This window comes from Hetaerina americana, unplaced genomic scaffold (assembly GCF_022747635.1).
Source record: "Hetaerina americana unplaced genomic scaffold, ioHetAmer1.1.p SCAF_10, whole genome shotgun sequence".
Classification (NCBI taxonomy): domain Eukaryota; kingdom Metazoa; phylum Arthropoda; class Insecta; order Odonata; family Calopterygidae; genus Hetaerina; species Hetaerina americana.
In genome coordinates, this window is record NW_027286070.1 from 73,074,171 (window position 1) to 73,090,911 (window position 16,741).

The 16,741-nt window shown below is 42.7% G+C and overlaps 1 protein-coding gene across 1 annotated transcript in view; it reads right to left on the minus strand.

Annotated features, from left to right (window-relative positions):
* The window catches only part of LOC139700241 (uncharacterized protein C6orf132 homolog), a 48,671-nt gene extending 40,236 nt beyond the window's left edge, over nucleotides 1–8,435 (minus strand). The window contains exon 1 of the mRNA XM_071598862.1: nucleotides 7,959–8,435. The gene's annotated coding sequence lies outside the window, so the exon portion shown is untranslated. The remainder of the gene's footprint in view (nucleotides 1–7,958) is intronic.
* Between the last annotated feature and the right edge of the window lie 8,306 nt (nucleotides 8,436–16,741).

Sequence of the window (16,741 nt, forward strand, 5' to 3'; positions counted from 1 at the left end):
TTCGCTGGTCCACTTTTCCAATGTTCCACATCTATGATCCGCCGAGCTCCATCGGAGTGCTTGGACGAATTCCTTCCTTGTTTGCAACCTCAGGTTCTTTGAATATTCGTGGCAGTAGTCTCTTCATCATGAACGCCTTCTCAGCCTGCGCTATCTTTCGCTTAGTGTCGGTCGACCTTCTTCTATTCCAAGTTATACTTCTGCACATACGTATGAAGGATTTTACTTGGCAGGAATGGAAAGGAAAGAATGAAGGGTGGAGGTAAACCCGGCGTACGTTAGCCACCGAACCATACCAATCCCCTTCAATCCATTTGGTTCTTCTTTCCCGTAGAGTTCTCCAGACGGTATGTTCCTCTCCGGCTCATCTATATTCTTCCTCGTTCAGTACTTTATCTTTCCATTGTACCTTCGCTGTCTCCTCCCGCACCAGGTTTCCAAGGCTTCCATTCTTCTTCGCTGGTCCACTTTTCTCTCAGTGCTCAATGTGTCTCTGATCCGTAGAGTGCCGTATGCTCCACGCGAGAGCTTTGAGGAACTTCTTCCTTTGTTTGCAACCTTAGTAGTTTGAACGTAGTGGTTGCGTCTCCCTCATTTAATGTGGGCCGAACTTCTTACATCCCAATTAATACTGCTGCCCAGATGCTTTAAATGCACAATGAGATCTGGTTTCAGCTTCTCTCTTACCGCACAGGGATTTAACTTTTCTTCTTGTTGCTGCTACTATTATATTCCCAAAGTAATTGGTCCATAATATTCAGAGTGATTTTCAGGTCCTCTCGCGTTTTTGTGCAACTACTCCGCTGGCACCATTAAAACCAGAGCATGCTAATTTCTTCAAACTATTCACCTCGACTCCTTTGATACCAAATCCTTGTGCTGCTTCTTTCGCCTCGTCTAGGCTGAACGCTGAGCAGTGCTGGCGAGATGTTGCATTTCAGTCTGATTCTTTTGGTCATTTTGGCTTTAATTCAATTCTCATTGAATTCGTATCGACACTGGTGATTTCAAGGCCACGCCCATGCAATTGAAACGTGTCTTTAAAGCAAAACTAAGAATAATTAGTATTGAGGACACCACCTTTGCGTCTCATCACTTTGTCTATTTATTTCCACAAATTATCCAAACATCGTGTAAGTGACTGTCGTCTACTGTAAAACGTTTATGTGAAGTCTATTTTTGCAATGGTTTCCTTTAGAAGGAATTAGTTTCGATGTATTTTCTACGACTCTCTGATAATACGGCAAGCGCAAATATCAAGCATTTCAGACCAGTAACTCTCACTTAAGAAAGGAATACTATTGTTTATTTATCAGAGCAATTAATATCTTTACCGTCACGTATTGACTATGAGTTCAAAAGGGACGGTATCAGCACAGACAGCACCATATCATTGCTTTTTAAAAATTATTAATTGCATACTCCTTTAATCAGTACACGCGCGGAGTATTTTACGTTCATAAATTTTCCCAATGCAATAGAGAGGTGGTTAACGGAGAGAATTTCAACAGGAATACTATGAGGCAACAAGACCCATAAATATCATGCCACAAGCATTATATATTCTCCAATCAAATATAAAATTTGGGAATTCACCCAGTAATTATAAAAATTGGATCAGCTAAGAATGAAACTATTACACGGAAATAAGCGTAACTTTATATTCACCGTGATGCAATTCAATTCTTAACAGCGATTTGAATGCATTGAATAGTCTGCATTAAATATTAAATTGAGATCAATTTGAACTTTAATTTGGAAATCTATTAGTTTAGTATATATATATATATATTTTTATATTGTGTATTCTTATATTTTTTGTTTCTGTCCAAGTTATATATATATATATATATATATATATATATATATATATATATATATATATATGTACGAATGACTAACTTTAGTGTTTTTTGTAATCCGTTCATCTTTGACGCCACATGAAATAACTTGTGAGCAGAAAGGAATCCTTTGGAACGGGAAATGGATTCAAAGGGTTTGCAATCCACTTCATAGTTTTATTGGAACGTGTCGCTGAAACTATCGACGAACGCCGAAGAAAGCCTAGAGACAGAATATCAACATCCGGTTGAGTGATTATCTAGGAAGCATCGAAGTTGAGGAAAATCTAACGCTTCCAGAATGGGAATCGTAATCTTGCCCCCATTCTCTCGAGTCATGGACCAGATGCCCAGAAGAGACATTGCATACCTAAGTCCTCGGTGTGTTCAATCGCTGGGCGTCGTATGATTAATTGGGGCGCATATATTGTTCAGCCAAAGGGTGGAAGGCGTCCGAAACCGAAATCCTTATGAGAAATGATCCCGTTACCAAATGACAGCCTTTTCATCATATTCAGTATTTAAGATGATTAAGAAACTTCGGCTTGACAAATTGCTGGCCCCGAAACCCTGTGCGTAAGCGTGTTACTACGTCTATTTCATCTTTAAACGCATGTCGCTCAGATTTATTAATAACAGAGCGACCTCCTTCCGAAATGGAAACCCACAACATCTAGACTGATTGGAAAGCTTCACGTACACTACTCCATCAAAGGAAGCGATAATTACGCCCAGATAATATGTCAACACGTTCGCAATTCGTGGGATTATATTAGCGGGTTCCTCAATTATTAGGTAATTATTAGGTATTATAATTATACCTCAATTATTAGGTATTATGTAGGTAATTATTTCCTGGTCTTCCCCTCATGTTTTAGCACCTGTTTTTTCGCTGCAACTGCGTTTTCGAAAAATACGTGATTCTTCCTCAAACCGCTTCCAGGGAGAATATTTCACAGTCGCAAATTTCCAAATATGTCCCTTCCTCTCATATTTGTAATTTATTGATTAGTGTTTACACACAGTGAAAATAAAGATGACGATTACCATTCTAAATAAACTCAAGTTATATTTAAAACGAATATAGCGCATAATGGTTCAGTGTGTCCGTTCATCAAATATTTTATTTTCAGACGAATGTATGCCCAACCTTTCCCACGAGGCTCTATCAGTTGACTCAGTGGTCGATTCTAAAAGTATATAGTCCGACTTCCCTGATATTAACGTAATTCGTGGAAAAATTCTCCTATAACTCTCCGGAAGATATCCATTTAAGTATCTCTAGATATAGACGGAAAATAATCTGGGATCGGAACGGGGCCATATGAATACATGCTGCAGTAGAGACGTATAGCATCAGTTTTACTCATAATACGGACCTAGTAGCAACAGATTTGCACAGTGCTGCGTTAAGTTCTATACAAAAGTATCACTGATGGCTACTTCGTATTTGAGACCGTTTCCCGATTCAATTGGAAAGAAGCATGTTACTACTTATGTGCTATTACTGAAGTAATGATTGATTTTGACACATATTTCTTCAATATTTTCCTAGAAATTAATTCGTTTGCCTTCTAAAAATTTAATTTTTCTATGAATGAATTAATTCTATAGATCTAAAACTTTTTTCGTAACTAAAATTAAAGAAAAGAAAAAAATATTTTAGATTTAAAACAAATAGCTCTAAAATATACTTAAAACTTAGTTGTATGCAATCATTTAAAGTGAGTAAGCAATTGATTGCTCGTCATAAATTCATCCTGCTAATTTTAAAAAGTGCCAAAAATATATTTTACCCATGCAGTTTACCACTGCATTGGTGAAATATAATTTTTGAAGAGGCAGTAATTGGATCCATTTGTCATTTTTAAATGTTTTCCTTCGATTTATTTTTCTTTTTTGAATCTTCTAATTTTAGATTGCTTTTCAGTACTTCTTCATTCACCTCTATTCTGTGGCCAGTCTCTCCCTTTTCGAGGATCTCGCGATGTACGCGGCATTTTATATTTGCATGATGAATTTGTCGGCATCTACTCTGCGTCCCTTTCTTTATCACATGGACCAGTGTGGCATGCCTATAAAATGGCTCATTTCGATGCTTTCTCCTTATATCTATTTAAGCATTTAACTCACACATTTCCTCCTCCACTCTCAACCTATTACATTATTCAACCCCTTGACGATTGCATGAAAGAATATGTACTCATATATTAATAATATTACTGATTTCGTTTCAACAAGAGTGAAAGTGAAACTTGTGTTTCCTGGGTGTTATCAGTCAGCGTTTTACTGGACAGGGGCGTATTAACGTAATTGCATAAGTACACTTATATCTAAATTGAATCGGAGCGCAATGCGTCACGCGACTGCCGGAAATACTATTGCGGGAAATTCTATGTAGGTTTTCATAATGGACATGCATCCAATATTTCCACGAAGCCACGCCTTTGCTGTTAATTTCATAAGTTTCCATTTAATCCCGTTCATTTCCCGACCGACCCTCGCCCAATCTGAGCTCCCGTTGCTCTGTTCGAGTCCGCACGAATCCCCCGCTGCACCCCCCCCCACCCCACCGCACCCACGTGCACTCCGAAAGCACTCCATAAGCCAACCTATCCACCTTTTCCCCGCAAATCACATCCCGCGCACGCTCTCCATCCATTTTCCCTCTCTTGACGTTCTCTCGGGGGCGCGCACCCCTTCGCCAGGTGGCAATCGAAGCGTCTAGCCGGGGCAGGATATCCTTTATCCCCATCGCTCACCACGGGAGGCTTTGGCGTGGCCGAGGGCGCCCTTTTCATTAGCCTATTAAGATCTCAGCAAGTCTGGAAACAAGAGGGTTCGAACCAAAGACCTCTTGGTGTCGGGAAAGAATACTCAAGTCCACGGCACCGGAAAGGTCGGTGGTATTAATGAATCCGTCAACGTCCTTTCCCCCGGAACGCGTGAGGGCTTTCCCTTTCGACGCGCAATTTATTCCCCCGGAGCTGATCCCCATTTAATGAGATCCGGTACGGAGCGTGCCGTGCCTCAGTCGCAATCCCCACCGGTCTCCTCCAAAATTGGCGTTATTAATAGCGCCCGGTCTAGGCGCCTAATCCAACCATCCATCCCAACCAACGCCGCCACGCCCGCCCTGCTGCGTAATTCATTTCGACGCTGATCCGTTTTAATGAGAAGTGGCGGCATGGAAACTTCCCATCCCGGCAGTACCGCGGACGGAATCCCAGACGGTGACTGCCGAATCTGTATTATTAATGGAGGGCGCCATTGGGGGTGGTCGTTCGGGGCGCGGGCCGCTGGCATCGTCATCGCTCGCGACGACGGCGTTGCGCCCTCCATTCCCGCATCCACTCGAGTCGACGAGAGCGGATAAACGAACGAGGTCCATCATTGACTCGGCATTTTTTCGCGTCGACAGCAACAGAGAGAGAGAGAGAGAGAGAGAGAATGAGAGAAAGAGAATGAGAGAGGGAGAGAGAGAGAAAGGGAGTAAATGTTTTTTTTTTTTAAGAGGCGTATCCACGTGACTTGGCACTGCGTGATGAATTATAAACAAACATCCCGACCCTTCTCCTCCTGCCCCCACCGCTCCTTCCGGAACCCCTCGCCGAACCCGTGTCCTTTCGATGCAGCGTGGCCCCTCTCAACGTGCGCCCCCTCTCCCCACCCTCCCCCTCCCTCGCGACCCTTTTTCATTGTCTCATCTCCGCCCTTCTCCTTTTATGCACCTCGCCCACCCGGCGTCTCCGGCGCCGGCCGTGCCGCGGCGCCACCGCCGTACTCTCACGGCCCCGGCATCGATCGAACGCCACACTCCCCTCCGCCCCTCTCCCCCCCGCCCCCCCCCCCCACACGCACCCTTGTCTTACCTCACTCAGCCCCTCCTTCCATTTAGGACACTATATCCTATGCTTCGGTGTGTATACATATGTGTATATATATATATATAAATATATATATATATATATATATATATATATATATATATATATATATATATATATATATATATATATATATATACTTAAATAAGTACGTACATATTTTCACCCCTTGGTCCCACCCAATCTCACGCTTCCTCCACGGCCCCCTCCTACTTCCCTTCGTGCCCCTGCGTGCCTCTCACCAATTCGATACCTGTTGACCAGCTTCCCGTGCCCGATGCCTGCCACTCCTCTCCTCCCTCACCCCCCTTCCGCCCCTGACACACACGCTCCCCCCCTTCCCCGCCTCGCCCGCGGACCTGCGTTCGTATCAACCCCACCCCCTTCATCCCTCCCCCCGCCTTTGCTGCTGCCTGCACCACCCGATTGAATTCCGCCTCTTCGAACCATTCCGGAGTTCGTCCTCTCGCATCCTCCCCCCCCCCCCGATCGCCAGCACAGCCACCCCTTAATCCCGACCGCCCCTTCCGAACACCACCCCCCCTGCGCGCGTCAAAAAAAGAAAAATAGGGAGGAAATGGAAATAAATTGAAGGAGATCGGGGAGGATAAATAAAGGAATTAAAAATAAAAAAACCGAACCCCCCCAGGGATGAAGGGATGAAGGATCTCCCAGCAATAGGCACCTCATGCGCCCTCCGCCAAACGCACACACTTTATTTTCGTATCGGGTGGGAAAATGCACGGATGCACGAAGAGGGAGGGATGTAAAAAAAACGTTGGATTAAATAAATTTTGACGCCATTCGAAGACACTCGGGAGTCCACGAAATAGAATCGATTTCCGGCTCCTAAGGGGGTCGCGTAGACTACTACCGTTACACTCTCTCTCTCTCCCTCTCCCGCCACCCTTTCCCGTGTTCCTCTCGCAAAAAGGGTTCCACGGTCACCCTTTCCCCTTCCCCGAAACCCTTTCACCTCCGAAACCGTCATCGCCCACCAACGGGAGGTAACTTGGCTTAGGAAATGTCACGAGGCATGACAGGCGCGGCGCCCGGGGAAACTTTTTTTTAAGACACGCCGATGGTTTTGTGGGTAACAAAGGGAAACTGGGAAATTAATTCTTTATCTCCTTCCACGCATTGAAATAAATCCATGCATCCAAAGACACCAGAAGCACATTGTTCATTTCTGGACCCAAGGATTATTTACGTTTTTTAAGATCAATCCATTGGCGCTGCTTTTAGACTTTGATAAGGCGCATACGATTGTGTTAGCGGAGCAATCCTCCTTTGCTCCATTGCGTATATTTTGGAATATTATGGCTACTCCTTAGGAGAAGAGGGAATGCTGGGATGAAGCTAAGGGTGGAGGCGAACGAATTTCAGAGTCGAATGCCCTTTGGTGATCCTAAGGGAGGGAAGCCCTAACGAAAAGGGCAACCGAGACCGCTCTCAATGGTTTGACATTTACCCTTCGACACACATCCATATCAAACACGGCATCAAACCCTACACGCCATTAACGAAATGTCTCCGGGGGCTAACAACGACCCATTTCCCCCCTGACAACCCACCTTTCCTCATCGGTTCACACTCAACCCCAACTCGGTTAGAATCCACCCTCCCAAAACACATCTTCCGTCCAGTTGACCTCGCTGAAAAGACTATCGTCTTGAGGCGTCATCAATGGTAAGACGCAATATCGTCAACTCCCCAAGAACACTCGCGAATGACGCGAGAGCTTCATAGGAATAGTACGCAACGGAGAGATTCGGATTCGGTCCCTGCACGTCGATGATCTGTCGTGGGGAAGCGAGTCTTTCCATTCGGCGTAGACAAGTAGTTCTACCTGCGCTCATTAGCACCGAGACGCGTTTCGGATGTATCCGTCGGAGGGAGGACCACGAGTTTGCCGAGGAGAAATAAGAAATGGTAGACATCGGTCAAGGCATCAATCGCCCCAGGGTCCACCCTCTTGGAGGACTCCCCCATCTCCCCGCTTCTCACCCCTGTCGCCCAAACAAACCAAACGGCTCCACCCCCAAGATAACTCCCATTCGCATTCCTCCCTCCCTCCCGCTCGTTACGCATGGCATCCGAACCGACGACCGTGCGATGCTCCGAGGCTGACGGCGGCGTCGACCGCCGCTCCACGGGGCAGCCGCGCACGGCAAAACGAACCACCAGGAAAGAAAGGGAGAGGAGACCTCGCTCGCTCGCCGGCACTCACCACTCGATTCCTCCGCGTGGTCCTCAGCGTCAGCCGACCCCGGCCGTGGGGGCCCCCCCGCGCAGGGGGACCGCCAACGCTGCGCGTCGAACGGGCGGCGAGGGTCGAGGTGGGGGGAGGGGGGTGCCGTGGACGGTCCGCGGGCGTGCCTCCTCCTCCGGCGGGGATGCCTCTTCGACCCGGAGTCGATGTCTCCCTTCCTCGCACTGCGAAAGAAGCCTCGCTCTCCGGCGACGGGATTCAACCGCGCGCTCCGTCCGCGTCGTTGGGATACACGTCGCCGCTGTCGTAGGACACGGCGGCGCGATGGTGCGGATGAGGCGCGGGAGGGGTACGGAGGAGGAGCGGGAGGGGGCCCAGGTGCCGCTCCAGGGGCAGCTGCTCCGCCGCCCTGCTAAATCTGCGGGAGGAGGGACGGGTGGGGGGAGAGGGGGAGGAGGAGCCTGTGCGGGAGGAAGGAGGGGGGATGAGGGGAGGGCAGGGAGAGGTTAAGGTCGCGAGGGTGGGTAGGAGGGGAGAATGGCGGGTGAGGGGCGGGGGGAGGAGAGGGGAAGGGCGGGGGGGGGGGCGGATAATACGGAAATTGGGATGGAAACGGGAAAGGCGGCGGGGATTGGTAAACAGACGCCGAAACGACTGTGTAATGGGGGTGGAATTCACGCGGGAATTCACGGGGATGGAATGGACAGATGGGGAGAGAGAAGAGCCGTCGACGCGTCCATCACACTCCCATCATGCCCTTTCGCGCCCTTGCGATCGAAAACTTTTTTATAAATAATTCCAACGGAAATGACGACCGATCACGCGACAAGAGCGAGCGAAATGAAAAAAACAAAAAGGGATTGCTAATTATTTCAAGCCCATCCCGCGAGTCACGCAGAGAACGCAAAAATCTAAGCTAAATTAAATTAGATATGGGAAATAGTGAAAAATCCATCATTCTACGAAATACGTGCGAGTAAAAGAAAAAAAAGAAAGGGTGAAGCCTTGAGGGGAAGACTAAGAATCCAGGAAGAAACGAAGGACAAGAGAAAACTATCTTGCCACCCATGAAAAAGAGGCCTAGCAATGGGTTGGGTGGGGTGGGGGGGGGGGGTGGCGAGATGGTCGCGGGATGGAGGTGTGTGGTTGGGCGTGGTGGGAGATAGTGGAATGGGGGAGGAGGGAGAGGGGGGGAATGTGTGCTGCGGCGAGAAGGGGGAAGGAGGGGTACCCGGGGGGAGGGGGGTAAGGGTTCGTCTCTCCGGAACGCCCCAGTGCGCAGGAACTCGGGATCCGTAGGGGAGGGGTGTGGTCGGGGAGCGAGGCACCGGAGTGGGACCGAGCGGAGGGGAGAGGGTGGACCCGGGGGAAGGGTTTGCTCGGGTTGCGAACAACCCCCGGAGGACGCGAACGGACCGCGCTTCCCGCCCCTTGCGTCTCGCCACAATCATCATAACCACTGGATTGGACATTTACCAACAGACTAATCCACGGGACACCTCTACTTATATGCAGCCATAAACGGGGAGTTAATTTACAATTATTCTGCGGATAAACCAGTACTTAAGGAGAACGTAAAAATATCAGTACTTTTTTTGTTGTCGATCCTATTATTTTCCTATCGAAAGAAAAAAAAATTGCTTGATTGTTGATTAGAATTGCAGATTTAGAAAAATTTCCATAAATCTAAAGCTAATATTTCTTTTTCTAAAAGTATTTTGATAGCCAAAGCATCATACTCATAAGCAATTCCTAAAATTGAATAGAAACGGCTATAATAACCGAAACGTACACTTTATTAATATAAAAACGCTATGAGTAATCCATTACTTACACCTGTCTTTTGTTTTAAACTTCCGTTGCTACAGTTTGCATCCATTGTCCACATACTTCCTATGGGGAATACCCAATGCTTCTCCGTGCATAAATTATGTGAATTTTGTTCATTATTCTAGAAGAAATACTAATGTCAATACATTATTATGGAAGCATCAGTGCAAATTATTTTTCGGTGATGGTATCAATTACAACTAGCCATTTCAATGGCAACGCATATCCACGCATACGCACAGAGTGAAATGGAAAGAAATGGTGGATGTTTTTCCAGTGATTTAAGATGTATTTCTATTCATTTTAAAATATTGATTCAAGCCTCTTTTACTATGATTTCGATGTAAAGTTTAAACTTTAGATTTTTATCAACTGCCTTAATTTTTTCTCAATTGGAGAAATTCAACACCGTTCGGACGAATACTCTGACACAAATAATTTTGCTATTAAACACGTTAAATTTAATGCCGACGTGTTTAAAAAAGATAGATAAAATTGAATAGTTTGAAGCACGTTTAAAATTGGTCTTCATGGTCATCCTCAGTTTGAAGGACAAAATACATTTGCCAGACGGATGCCAAGGACAATCGATGACGAAATTTCAGCAATTGGGTTATTGGAGCGCTCTCGACTGCTGAGGTCATATCACGCACACTAAAATTCACCTCAACGTTACATGAATAATCGAGGAGGGAAACGAACCGCGGGAAATCACCTAAGATTGCGAGGGACGAACTAATAAGAAGCCTATCAACTGCCACAGCTCCCTTGCTGTTAATCCAATTGCTCGAATCGGCAATGAAGGAATCCCAAGGCTAGGCCTCGATCCAATCATCTATGGAATAAAAAGAGACATTTCAGGCGTGGTGTGGTAGAATGTTACGATTAATTAAGAATTGGCTTTTTCCACCAAATAAAATGTATTCTGACCTGTTTCAATGTAACTACATCATCATCAGGTAACAGTCATCACTCAAAGTCAAGTTGGAGAAATACACTGAAGTGATGGCTGTTACCCAATGATGATGTAGTTGCATTGAAACCGGTTGTCGTAAATATCATGTGGTTGAAAATTACCTGATTTTAATTAATTTAACGTCTATAACAAGCAATAACAAGGTCACGTGCGTGATTAAGACTAGCGAGGTACTTAGCACTAGTTTAAACATTAAACAGTGTAATAAGTGTAACAGTGTAATAAGTGTAACAGTGTAATAAGTGTAACAGTGTAATAAGTGTAACAGTGTAATAAGTGTAACAGTGTAATAAGTGTAACAGTGTAATAAGTGTAACAGTGTAATGAGTGTAACAGTGCAATAAGTGTAACAGTGTAATAAGTGTAAGAGTGTAATAAGTGTAACAGTGTAATAAGCGTAACAGTGTAATAAGTGTAACAGTGTAATAAGTGTAACAGTGTAATGAGTGTAACAGTGTAATATATGCTCAGTTTAAGGTGACATTCGACGGAAAGAGGGTATCGCGGGATGAGAAAGTGGAGATGAGAAACCCATCGCCCGGATTCAAGCGCGAGCTTTGGTTGAGGTTAGTCAGTAAACTAATTAGCATAACTATCTAAAATACCCAGGGTTTTTACTACTTAGACACTGCCGAAAGATGCCACCAAGCGTTCCGTTCTTGCTGCTCAAAATAGCACTATGTTACATCTTAATATTTAATTTAGCAATGCTTCACACGCACATTCTTCGAAAAATAAAAAAAATTGATATTCTATTAAGTGGGTTTGCTCTGATAGTGAGAGGGCTTGATGATTTGAATATTTCTTTATAATGAAGTTCATGCTGCTTTCACGAAATTGATCGGAATTATTAATTTCCTAATATGAATAATGGATATGTAATACCAATAGGCTTTGAATTTCGAAGAACCTTTATTTGCTCTTATCGGAAATTGAAACACATTATATTAATTGAGCCAAATAACAAATGACGAGCATGGAATCGCCGCGAGCTTATAAACTCGGAGGGGGCAAAGCCATGTCAGCTTTCGTTTCGCCACATTTTTATTCGGTCGGAGAGCAACCATTAGGCTGATAAAAGTGGGAAACGCCCATTCATCCACTCCGAAGGCCTATGACATTCACGCCCGGGATTCCATTTCACTAAAATCACGTAACGGCGACAAAGCCTCTACAACCTAGGATAAGAAACTAAACTCAACGATTTAGCTTATTAGTGGGCTACTCAAAGAGTTAAAAATCTATATGTGTGTGTTTTATTTCTGATGTTTATTTTGTTGAGATTAAAAAAAAAGAGGAAAGCGTACAATTGAAAATGGTGAAAATCCCTCATATATATTTATTTTAAGCATGTCGGGGAAATAAATGTGTATTTAAGATGGCGTTATGAGGGGGGATCCAGGGGATCAAATGGTTGCCGTTGGATCCCGTAGGTGACAAGACCACCCGAAAACTTAACAGCAGTAGTGGCACCCTAGTCTCCCACTCATAGCGAAGCAACAAATTTTACTTCCATATCCTCGTCGGGGTCCTTTGGGGAAATGCATAATGTACAATGAAAGTGCATTACGTGGCCAACGGAAGAAGGTGAAAGGCGAGTTTCCGGCGCTTTTAAATAACTGGAAAATTTCGGCGAAGGGCCGTGGGACACAACAGAAACGCTCCCATGTCATCCAGGTTAGGGTTTTTACAGCAAGCTGGTAACTTTCGAGTAAAATTATATACACTTAAATAAATAACACGATCAAATCAAAATTTTGTATAAACAAACTAAGTTAAAAAAAACCTCAACGGAAAACGCGAATGGGCACAATATAACCTCAAATCAGCATAAAATGGAATTGGATAGATAATTAAATGGAAGAGTTAGTGAAAAGATTTGAAAAGTACAGAATAAGGATCGCTATAATCACGAAGAAAGAAAGAAGGTTCGAAATGCGTAGGAGAGTGTACAAGGCTCTAAAAGGGACAAAAGGTCTAGTGGAGCGAAGGGAGTCTCAGTATATGTAGATTGATAAAAAAACTACAACAAAGAATACAGGAATATCGTAACAAAACGGAGAGGATGTTAGATAAAAAAAGCAAGATACGTATGCTCAAGATTGTATGTGTAATAAATACGAGAGCGAAAGCCACCATAGAAAGCAGAACAGAAGATGCAAAAGATTTTTACAACAGAATCCAGGTATTATATAAAAAAACAAAAACTACAAAATCCGTAAATCGGAAAATAGGTGATAAAAATGCTAGAGTTCGGAAAGCTCCCATCGAAAACAATAGAAATACTCGGAGAAGAGAGAATAGACAAAAAGTAAGGAAACATTCAGATAATATGCTCTATTTAACGAGGTAACAACGGCCATAATTTTCCTCAATAAATAAATAATGAACGGTCATTAATTTTTAATGAATATGAAAAACGCTTCGAACTAAATTTTCCCAAAATTATAGCTATTTCATTTAAACATTCCTTGTTAACTTAAGGCACCTCTTGGAATATTCTGCCACCAGAATTACGGGTAAAAAGTTCCAGCTAATAATTTTAGAAAGGTTTTGAGGCATTAGGTAATTAAAAACTCTTTGACCTCACATATGCACTCCTTGATTTACTTAATTACGAATTCCTAATTAGTTATTTGCTCAACGATGAATGAATAACTTGTTTCATTTATCTCTTTAAAGTATAACTGCGCTTATTTTCATTCAAAATAAAATACTTCACTGAAATAGCTGCGGGGGGATTGCAACGTTGCGAATTCATTGAAAAAACTGAATTAAAAATGTTTCTAACTTTTGTAATCTGCTCTACGGTTTTAATGTATATAATTATGTTGTCTGGCGTAAATGCGGAATACAGGCGTGAGCATAAAATAATTTATAGCGGAGTGAATAAGTGATATAAAATACGATTACGTGGTCATTGATTTTCTTCAAATGAAGAGTGCAACAAAGAGTATATTCTGTCTGCGATAATGTTGCGAAACTACTGCTCGGATACATTTGATTTCAATGGAATGCATTGAATATCCAACCGCGGAAAACGCGTGACACGTCGGAAATTATGAAATGACGCTGGAATTGGCGACAGAAAAATATTCTTCAATAAAATGGTGCAGATAGCTACTATAAACGGAATTAATAATTATTTGCACGTGTATGACCGAAGCCTGAAAAAAACGCAAGATCTCGCATCGATAGTGAGTGGAATTCTTCTTTGCTGAGTTAAAAAACAGATATAATTTATGGCAATAATATATTCGGTGATCACCATGCTTCATTCTGATGCTTGGCAAGTGAGATGTTTATCGAAACTGTGCCAGCTAAACATATCCAAGTCCAGTTCATAATATAGTATAACGATACCACCTTTAAACAGTGCATTAATAAACTGAGGAAATAACAAGTAAAAGATTTTACAAGAGCTGCAAAACCATTCTAAATCTACATATACTTAATACACCGCAAGCCGCCGCAAGGGCGTGTGGCGGGGGGTATTAGGGCACAACCCATAATTAAGAAAGAAAAAAAACCGCAAAAGCCACAAATTTATATCATCCACAAACAAAACATGGCATACATTCATGCAAGAACGCTTACACCCCACACACATGCAAACACACGAAATACCAACTAACATACACATGCACCTGAAAGTATACCTGATGTCTTTATGATGGTTAATTTTGTTCCGACTTGTAAATTAAATGTTTTTCATATTTCTAAAAGGACTTCGGCTTCTTATTATTATGATTTCTGATTGTTCGGGGAAAGAACGAGTATTTGTATCTATCTGTACTGTAAATCAATCTCCTTCTTCGAGGTCTGATCTATCCAATTAGTGCGGGGCCATTATAATTCCATTAGTGTCATTATTAAATTCGTTTCTTCTTAACCTTGCTAAAAGCCTAAGTTTCGCTTGCTCTCTTCGTATCTCAACTGGCCCACGGCATAAATCCACTAAGAGACTCGTGCTCACTCACACTTGTGCTCTTATTATAACAATTTTTAACGAATCTGGCAGATTTTCTCTCAACTTTATGTAATTCTTTTTGCCAAATTTTCTGCCAAGGATCCCAAATACTTGCGGCATGTTCCAAATGAAATCTAACCAGAGCAAAATAACACCTCTCTATAACTTCATACCATTCTGGGAATGTTTATTAGAAAATTTCGTGAAGAGATTCTATATTAAGGAAAATATAGTCACAACGTAAATGGTCACATACACGATCAGACAGAGGGTCTTTGGATTTGACAATAAAGACGCTACATTTATGGACCTATCCAAGCTTCATCCGGAGAATGAATATAATGAATACAAGAAGTTCTCTCGGGTTTCCCACCGGGTCAGGGGTCACCTGACCCGGTGGGAAACCCGAGAGAACTTCTTGAATACCATACGCCGGGAAAACCTGAGATCCTTCATTATGAATACAATTATCGAAATCTAGCAAGTGATATTAGGTAACAGAAAATGTCCCATGGGGGAATACTTCCCTACGGCTTAACTTCAATCTTTAATCTCGGAAGGCTCATCTATTCCTGCAATTCCTACATTGGCACTGTTAGTGTACACTGCTACATAGTAAACTATTTACTTATTTATTTATTTACACAGTTACGTTGCAATTAGGCAAATTTCCTGGTGGCAACGGTCAGGTTAGGTCAAAGATAACTACTAACAACGAAAATTACATACGAACACATAAAAACAGATAAGAGACAAAATATTTTTACATAATGACACTTCCACATCACATACAAAATGCCGTCCACATCACATACAAACAATATTTTCAAAACTACAATGAAGTTTATTACCCAGTGTCTAATTTACATTTCAACTTAAAACTTCTAAAATTGGATGGAAAGGGCTCAAACAAACCTCCAGGCAGCTAGTTCCAATCAATAATAGTTCTATTTAAAAAAGAGTATTTTTTCTTATTGGTTTTTTGAGGCCTTATTTTTATTTTGAAATAATGGTCGTTTTTTCCCTTAAAGTTAGGCTTTTCTATCCCTTGCCATAAATCTTCCCACGCTTCGTCCTTTTTAACAATTCTATGCATCGCGCCTAACCTACTCCTTTTTCTTCTATTTTTCAAACTCTCCCATTTCAGTACATTTAACATATCCGTGACACTATCTGTTCTTTTGTACCTTCCGAGTACATATCTTGCTGCCTTTCTTCGAACTTTTTCTATCTTTTTAATATGTCCCACCTCATATGGATCCCACACTATGGAGGAGTATTCTAGGATAGGGATAACCAGTGCCTTATATGCTTTTTCTTTTGCGGCCACTCTTCTTTGTCCTCCCCAAATATTGGAAAATTAAGAGTACCCTCCTGTTGGTCTTTAGCATCTTAAGGACTTAGGTACAGATGTTTCGTCTTAAAGTTCCGTGATCATTGCCAATATACTCGTACTATGTATCTCATGAAATGTCTTATATTATTAAATCAAATCTCTGTTGCGAGAAATGACGCTTAAAAAGTATATATTTGGAGTTCATGTATTCTGGAGAAGGTAATGACCTTCTTACCCTTACTTGAATGGTGCCGTGTAGATAACTAGACGAGAAAGTTGAAGACTTTGAAGACGCATTGGACGATAGTGAACAGTGGCTGTGGATGAAACCGCCGGAAGATCAATCACTAATACCACGATTCAAACCAAAATACCTTCGTGATCTTCATAGTGGTGGCACGTTGGAAAATTTCGGGATAATGCCCATAAAATAATTGCATTTCCGCTGAATAGTAATTGTTTTCACAACCGCACAAGGTGACAGGAACAGCAATTAAGGATTTTCTCGCCTGCTCTGCACGCTCAGGTCGGTAAACCATATGAATGTGGGTGACAATTATCTGTCGAATTATTGTCTCATTATCAAGGGGTGTACCCAAATTCCTTATAAAAATCTATAAGGATTGTACATTTGAAGTGGTAGAGTAAGTTCATCTCAGTAAAATCTCATTTATTTTCGTTTGAGCACC